At 43.4% G+C, this 7,761-nt stretch overlaps 1 long non-coding RNA gene across 1 annotated transcript; it reads right to left on the bottom strand.

The window, feature by feature from the left end:
• Window positions 1-2,451: 2,451 nt before the first annotated feature.
• Window positions 2,452-5,730, bottom strand: LOC129382796 (uncharacterized). The gene is made up of 3 exons (XR_008610831.2): window positions 5,401-5,730; window positions 4,700-4,762; window positions 2,452-2,673 (listed from the first exon to the last, which is right to left on the bottom strand). It is a non-coding gene; the product is annotated as an uncharacterized lncRNA (long non-coding RNA).
• Window positions 5,731-7,761: the final 2,031 nt, after the last annotated feature.

Below are 7,761 nucleotides of genomic sequence, written 5' to 3'. Positions count from 1 at the left end.
GCGTTTCTTCGACATTTTCTGGAAGAAGCAGATGTCTAGCCACCGTATTCAGAAATGTATCTTAAGACAAAGCTCATGCTTGACTTGATATAAACGACGCCTGGTGCGAACGTCCCCCAAGACGCTCACTGCCTTTCTTTTGGTGCGTTCACGACTTGCGTCGTTTAGATCAAGTCAAGCATGGGCTTCAAGTTATGATGCATTTCTGCATATGGGGGTAAGCGTGCACAATTCCGGGCAACGCACTGTGCCATTGACACTGAGAGAAAACGGAAAAACAGAGTTAACCACTTATGCTCCTAAACTTTCGCGTACCTGTGGTGTGCGTGTATCGTGGAAGAAGAAACAGCGCAAACACAAGGACGAAAAAAAGCATCAACCACACCAGCGCTTCGTGGTGTGGCATGTTTTTGCGTCGTCCTTGTGTTGCGCTGTTTCTTCTAAAATGCTCAACCAACTAGCCGGCAAGTCCATCCTGTGCATATATAAATTGAACACACGCATGAGTGTAGATGGTCTTCGAAGCTTTTAGAACGCGCACTGCCACAGGATACGAGCAGTGCACGCGTAACAAGTGGACACATTAGTCATTTAAACATGCGTGCCAATGCATTTGACGCGGCTATCGGCATAAGCAGTCTCCAAATGCTGGAATGCATGCGCTTCAAAACGCTAACGATCCGCTGCTAATGCAGGACAACAGCTCACAGCGGACTGAACCAAACTCTAAACTAATGCAGTTGAAAAGAACGCCTACACGGCAGCGTGAGGCACGTCGAAATGCCTGGTACTGGCGTCGCAGTTGCTCACCAGTATACGCGCGAATTAAATTCACATACGTGGATGGTTGGCGCAATACTTTGTATCCGCGTATTTTGGAGAACACGGACTGGAGAAGCACTCGATCATGAGCTGAACGGCACATTTGTTATTTTCCTGCGGTGACGACAAACCGTGAATAGTTCTCACGTTGTCGTCTACGTTGTCTTCCTTCGTTAGTCGTAGCAAGGAATGGAAATGATGCAACCGCACACGTATTCCAGTACCCAACAGCACAGCACACTGCAGAGAAACCCCACCCACCACAGCCGATTCATCAAATACGTTTGGTATATATATAACCTCTAAAAGAACACGACTGGGCGTGGCGGCGCTGTGGTGTAATGGTTATGATGTGTGTTTTGAAGCGTACAAATGCGAGTGTACGCGGGTTCGAATTCACATGATGTACAGAGCATTGTGATTCTTGATAAGTATGCGATTCCCTTGACAATTGTGTTCTAATTAGATTGTGTGACTCCTGATTGTGAAATTTGCGAAGATATTTGCAGATTAAGTGCTAATTCGCTTTTTACTTCTCCTCAGTGGCGTTCGTGAAGCATACGCATAGGCCGCTTCAGAGCACCCACGAAACACACAAGCAGCTATTTGATGTCTAAAAGATGTCTTGAACGGCTAATTCAAAAGCCTAGTAGCTGTCTTGATCAAGACATTTTGTAGCCATGGACGTCTAGAAGTACTTCAGTAAGTCCTGCTAACGTTACGCTAGAAGTTGGCTAATGGACAGCTTGACGAGAACAACTGAAGACTTTTATTAGACATTCCTTCAAATTTTTGCAGGAGCTGTTACAGTAACACGACGTTTGCCCACAGTTACAATTTATTTTAAACGAGGCATGGACATCAGAAAAAAAAAAGTTTATATTGTCGGATAGAGTGATGCACAGGTAGTTTTTCCAGATGTGAACCATGGTAATAGTGTAGTACAACCTCATTGGTCAATTAGTGCTTTTTAATTAGACCAATCAATTGAATGCCGCCTGTCAGAATTATTTTGCAAATAAAACAAGATCTGTATTGTATGATGATATCATTCCAATGTTCACCCATTGACCTAAACAAGAACATCTCTGCGTAAAGCATGTCATTATTGACAAAACTTCGCCCTGCTGGGTCAACACCAAATTGAAATAGCTTCTAGCAAAGAAAAATTGTCAGTGATGCTGCAGTTCAGGCAAAAATTACATCCTGGTTTCAGCTACAGGGGGCACAATAGCATTACACCAGTATACGAAACAGAACACTGTGCTGCAATGAGTTAAGAAATAAAGGATAGCACACATCTGGAAAAATACTCTGCAAACCACTCTAACTAGCAATATAAATATATATTTTCTGATGTGCATGCTTCATTTAAAAGTAAATTGTAACTTACTTTGTGGGTGCCTCTTGTAAGTAACGCCACATGCTTGCACAGCATCACGCAGAAATAATGGCCAGTTCTTCGGCATATCATCCATTAGTGAATTCCTTGTACGTTGCATGTTACCAGAACTGAAAGATAAATCATAATATGCTGTTATTTTTGTTTCATAAACTGTACGATGAGCTTTTCATGCATAAAAGATGATTGCAAGCGAAAATGCAGCAAGACATCAACTTCACACCATGTCACATACTCATACTTTATTACCTAATAAATTAGAAAAGACGCAGAAAGTGTAATCAACAAGAGTGACAAATAGCAGCAAAGGTGATTATGGATAAATCTTGAAGATGATTTGCCGCCGCTGCCAGAGTAGGCCAGCCTTCGTAGGAGAGCACTTGCTGCCCACAAAAGCTTGCTGTTACAGACCACACGTGACGGTTCTTGTAGACATAGGCAAGCAATACCTGCACGGAAGAGGAAAAAGAAGGCGAGGGAGGAAATGGGAATATTGAAATTGGCACTTCAATTAGTAATATGTGCTAAGTAAGAAGTTTGCTCACATTAAAAATAAATTTAAGCACTCCTTTCTCTTAAATTATGGGTATCTTAAGGTATGTATGCGATGATGTTAAAATGACTAGTACATTTCCTATCATAAGAAGCCAACAAACACTGACACCAAGGACAACATAGGGGAAATTACTTGTGCTTAATAAATGAAATAAACGATAAATTAATGGAAATTAAAGTGGATGAAAGAACACCTTGCAGCAGGTGGTAACCGAAACCACAACCTTCGCATTTCGCGTGCTATGCTCTACCAATTAAGCTACAGCGGCGTCGTTTTCCCATCCACTTTCTTGGGTATTTATGTGTCCTAGTAGAACCCTGGGAGTGTTAGCCAGCGCCACAACTTGGAGACCTTGTTCCTGCCATATAGTCATTAAGTTGCATAGCAGAGTCAGCCTTTAAATTATTATATAGTGTTTTGTGGCTAAAAAGCCACCTACCAACCTGTCAAACAAGTCTGAGAAGCTTCCTGCAAAATATAATCAGCTTAATACAGTAATTCACTCTGCAGGTAAATGATGTACTAACTTAATTAAAAGGTTAAATAGCATTTTATATTGTTAAACTAAAAGCAAGTTTGACATTTTGCACTGCCTAGCTGTTGCCTTCTTTTCAAACTTAAACATGACACAGTACAGAGTAAGCAGGTAGCATGCAAAGGAGGACTCGTGATAAAGTAGTGTTCCAAGGCAACACTCCTAGCTGGATCAATCACTTTGTTGATATATTTTCATGTGACCCTAATTGGTTTAGGGCAATACCTCACACAAATGATGCAACACCTTGGATGATGCGTCACACAAAATTGAAAGTATCTCACGATGTGATTGATCAAACGATAACATTGCCCACTGTCTTGGAAGTGTTAACATGCTGTTTGCGCAAGAAAGTGCAAAGTGATTCATATAGGTAGCAAATTCATCAGTGCATCTATAGCCTCGGGTAATTCTGAGAATCTATGTTGACTCGCAATTGAGAAGCCACTGCACACAAAAAGGTGTATTCAAGTAATGGTCCATGCTGAATAATTTCCCACCTAGTGAAAAGGCAAATGTGGCAGGCTAATGGGCTAGGGCAAATAGATTGCCAAATTCTGATAACACCTCCAATGATATTATTGAAATAGGTGATAAAAAACAGCACAGGTAAAATTGCAGTTATGACAAAATTTTAAAAGCGCCTCTGCAAACTGCTGGAACCCTGAGCATCATGCCTGTTCTACACGCACATATCTTGCATCGCAATCTACATCTCAGACGCAGGCGCCTCCACTCATCACTTTGTGATCTCCTTACAATAAGGTTAAAAAACAGTCTGGCACAAGCTACCTGACGATTCATTTTGCAAGCGCCAGCCAAGTGCTGATGGTGGTAGAGCGAAATTGAAGTTTGTCCTTGTATGGAATCCTCGGCCCATGTTTTATCAATTCTAGTGGCAAAGCGCACCTTTTACAGCACACATAAATCTTAAATTAGACTGCTTGCTGATGCTGTACGGTAAATTCCTGTAAAGAAACTAAATCACACAGAAAACATTTAGAATACCAAACTAATCAAATACTGGCTTGAATACATTCGTGCATTAGGGAAGCAAGGTGTAATGTACACTGTTGTAGCAAATTTTTACTCATGTATGGTATACTTGTATGACACAGCAGAGTTAATTTTTGAGTTCTTACATAGCAATGACTACCTACAGGTACATTTTGTAAGGCTTAGGGAAACTAATTGTTAGTAGAACTGTGTATGTACACTGGCACTGAGAAATTGGTTATAATAGCGGCAGCTTATAATGGACCAGTGCAAAAAAAATGCCCGTTTGTGAGACACCAACTAGCTATTTTACCACGAAGCACTCCCTGGCCTTAACCCATATAAAAAGCACTGGGAGGACCAGAGAGGGTACAGTACATTGGCTTACACTGATCATGATGAGGTCCCGTCATCCAGCTAGCGCCAAGGTACAATAAGGATGTCCAGCCGTCTATAAAGTGAAATAAACAAAATAAGATAGCATCAAGTCAGTTGAAAGGCAGATTTGCAATTACAACTAAGGTGACCCAGTCACAGTCATTCAATAATAAATGCCAAGTTGTCGTGTTTTCACTCCCAGATGAAGCACCTACTAGGTTAAAGGTTTTGCTGCTTACTTAGAACAAAACACAAGTGAAATTTGTACATCAGCAGACGATTTAATTTGGAATTGTATAGATGAAGTAAACATTGCAGCTATATTTTTGTTTTGCTATAAAGTGGGAACGCTACAAACTGCACAGTCACTGACACACACGCACGCACACGCAAGAACAAAAGGGTACAAAATAGGGTGAGTTCAGTCTGGTTCAGGATTACAACCATCGCGTCGCCTTCGAATGCACTCCTTTCGGTTGGTTCGTGCTACGTTAACCACAAAGACTAACAAGCAGGGCAAAGTTCTGACTGGTGTTGCGGAAGTCGTGGAGCGCGGTAGTGCTGAACGGCTGAACACAAGCAGACCCTCGTATAAAAGTAATGACGAAAACTCGCAGGGCAGAAGAGCCCATATATCAAGAACTGTCGCGGGTAACACCTAAAAATATTCACATTGTTGACGAAAAACGAAGTGCTATGTATTTCACTTACCGGAAAAAGTGTTATCCGAACGTGCGACGTACAAAGACGCACCGAGACACGAAGGCGGCGAACGCAGATCCCGCCATTGTGGTAGTAAGCCGTCGGCGAAAACACGCAATGCAGCCGATGTCACGAAGCACTGATGCAAAACACACGGCAAACAGCATCAGCACAGCTAAATGACTCCAATTAATATCCAGTATAAATGTACAGAACGGCTTAGAATGACGCACAACTGGAATAACGAACCCACGACCAGCCCACGACCGAGACATTGCGGGCGGCAATGGCCGATTTTTCAAACTTCCTGCCTCCCAGTGTTTCCAGCACAGAATGAGATGTCCGACAAATTTGGATTGTGTCCCCGAAGTGATCGCAGCGCTGTGGCTCTGTGACACCGCTGTGCAACGCCGGAGTTTCGCTGCTGCGCGAGCATAGAATGGCTTCCAGGCGTCGTGTGCGCGCCCCGCATGGAAAACAATAACACGCCCTTGATTGTTGAAGTTCTGGTGTGAAATTATTTAATATCAAAGCCAATTAACTTATGTTGCTTCCAACGGGTTCGATTTGTCTGTGGCGTCTTTTATTCGCTAACGCCGACGGCCGACGGTAACCGCACTTTTAACACGTCGTTTGGCATTTTATGCACTTTTAGACAAAAAGATCTAGAAAAGTTCTTGAGTTAGACATTCTGAATGTGTTTACCAAAACAGACTCTAGTGGCACCAGTAGTGGGTTTTGCCGCAGATAGAATATATACTAGCATATTCCAAGTGCTGAGGTTATGTTTAGAAGAAATTCTATTTTCAGTCTTATCATAGACCAAGACGTCTATAGCCGTTTGTAGCCGTTTCAAGAAGTTTTTAAGAGGTTCTGTGTTTCGCGGGCAGTCACGCCTCACGGTAGGCAGCAAATAGCCAGGAAAAAATGACTTTAAAATCCTGCATAACTTTGCTCACGCCTATTCTGAAGGCCGCTTGGAATCGGGCCAGTGTCTCTGAGGAGCCGCCTAGGGAACAGTATTGAAGTAGGTAAAGGCAAGGCGCAGAAGACCAGGACTTAGGAAGAAGAACACAAACGACAAGACGGGCGCCACTCACAACTAAGTTTATTTTCGCAACAAGCCTGCCTTATGTAGGTCATTCACGCCGAGTCACGCAAAAAACTTTAGAAGGAAAAATAACAGTATATCAGCGGCCCTAATTTGATCTGATTTCCTGCCTGCATGCGTGACCAGGACTTGGCTAAGAGGGTATTGAGAAGAGTACCAGCACTCTGCTCTGAAGGAGTACAAGCACTCTGTTTGGGGGAGTAGAAGTACTCGGTCTGGCGGTGTACTATTAACCCTGCGGGGAGAGTATTAGCACTCCCTGTGGGAAGAGTATTATCACTCTGCGGAAGAGTACTAGCAATCCCTTGCGGTGGAGTAACAAAACTCTGTCAGGAGGAGTTGACCCACTCTCTCTCAAAGAGGGTCGATCTACTCTCGAAAAGAGAGTGAAATATGGGACGAGCAGCTACTCCCTCAAAGAGAGTGCCCGGCACTCCCTTAGTTTTTAGAGTGTACCCATTCTCGCGCAATGAGGATGGGAACAAATTGTCTCACGTGCCGGCTGTCACCTTCCTCCTACTGCCAACATTCCTTCCCCTCCATAGCTGCTTAGCTTTTATTGGGTTCGGCTGCTAATCACGAGGTCTCGGGATCCAATCACGGCAGCTGTATTTAAATCGGTGTGAAATGCGAAAACCCGCGTACTTAAGGTTAGGCGCACGTTCAAAAATCCCAAGTGGTCTAAATTATTCCCGAATCCTCCACTACGGCGTGCCTGCCTCAAAATGAAATCGTGGTTTTGGCAAGTAAAACCTCATAATGTGTTATGTAACATTCGTTAAGGATGTCTTGGACAGTCGCACAACTCTTGAATACAATTAAGTGTCAGGAAATGTGCGCGAGGTCTTTGAGTGTGTGGATAGCCATTATGGCGTGCGATAGCTGCTAGTCTACATTGCGGCTATATAATAAAGGCGGAACGGCAACATTGTAGAGAATGTGGAGAATATACAAATCCCACATATATTACTGCCCAATAACTTTAAATAGCGTTCTTGCTTCACGCACGTGGATAACCGCCATAGGAGACGACTTTGGAAACTAATTGCAAGTACTGCATATGTCGTACCCAAGGGTGAACCTGGCCTGGTGGCCAGTAAATGTGACGTAATATTGCGAGCAGCTTCGGCCATAGCATGCTAACGGACGACGACACAGACTGAAGTGACTAGCGCAAGAGGCAGGGCACACTAAAGACGCTACAAGGACAAGCGCCCAGTTGGAAGCTTGCGCTTATCCTTGTCGCCTCTTTAGTGTCC

Source organism: Dermacentor andersoni, chromosome 6 (assembly GCF_023375885.2).
Source record: "Dermacentor andersoni chromosome 6, qqDerAnde1_hic_scaffold, whole genome shotgun sequence".
NCBI classification, from domain to species: Eukaryota; Metazoa; Arthropoda; class Arachnida; order Ixodida; family Ixodidae; genus Dermacentor; species Dermacentor andersoni.
The sequence above is the reverse complement of the archived record's forward strand: the minus strand, read 5'-3'. Positions and strand labels throughout refer to the sequence as shown.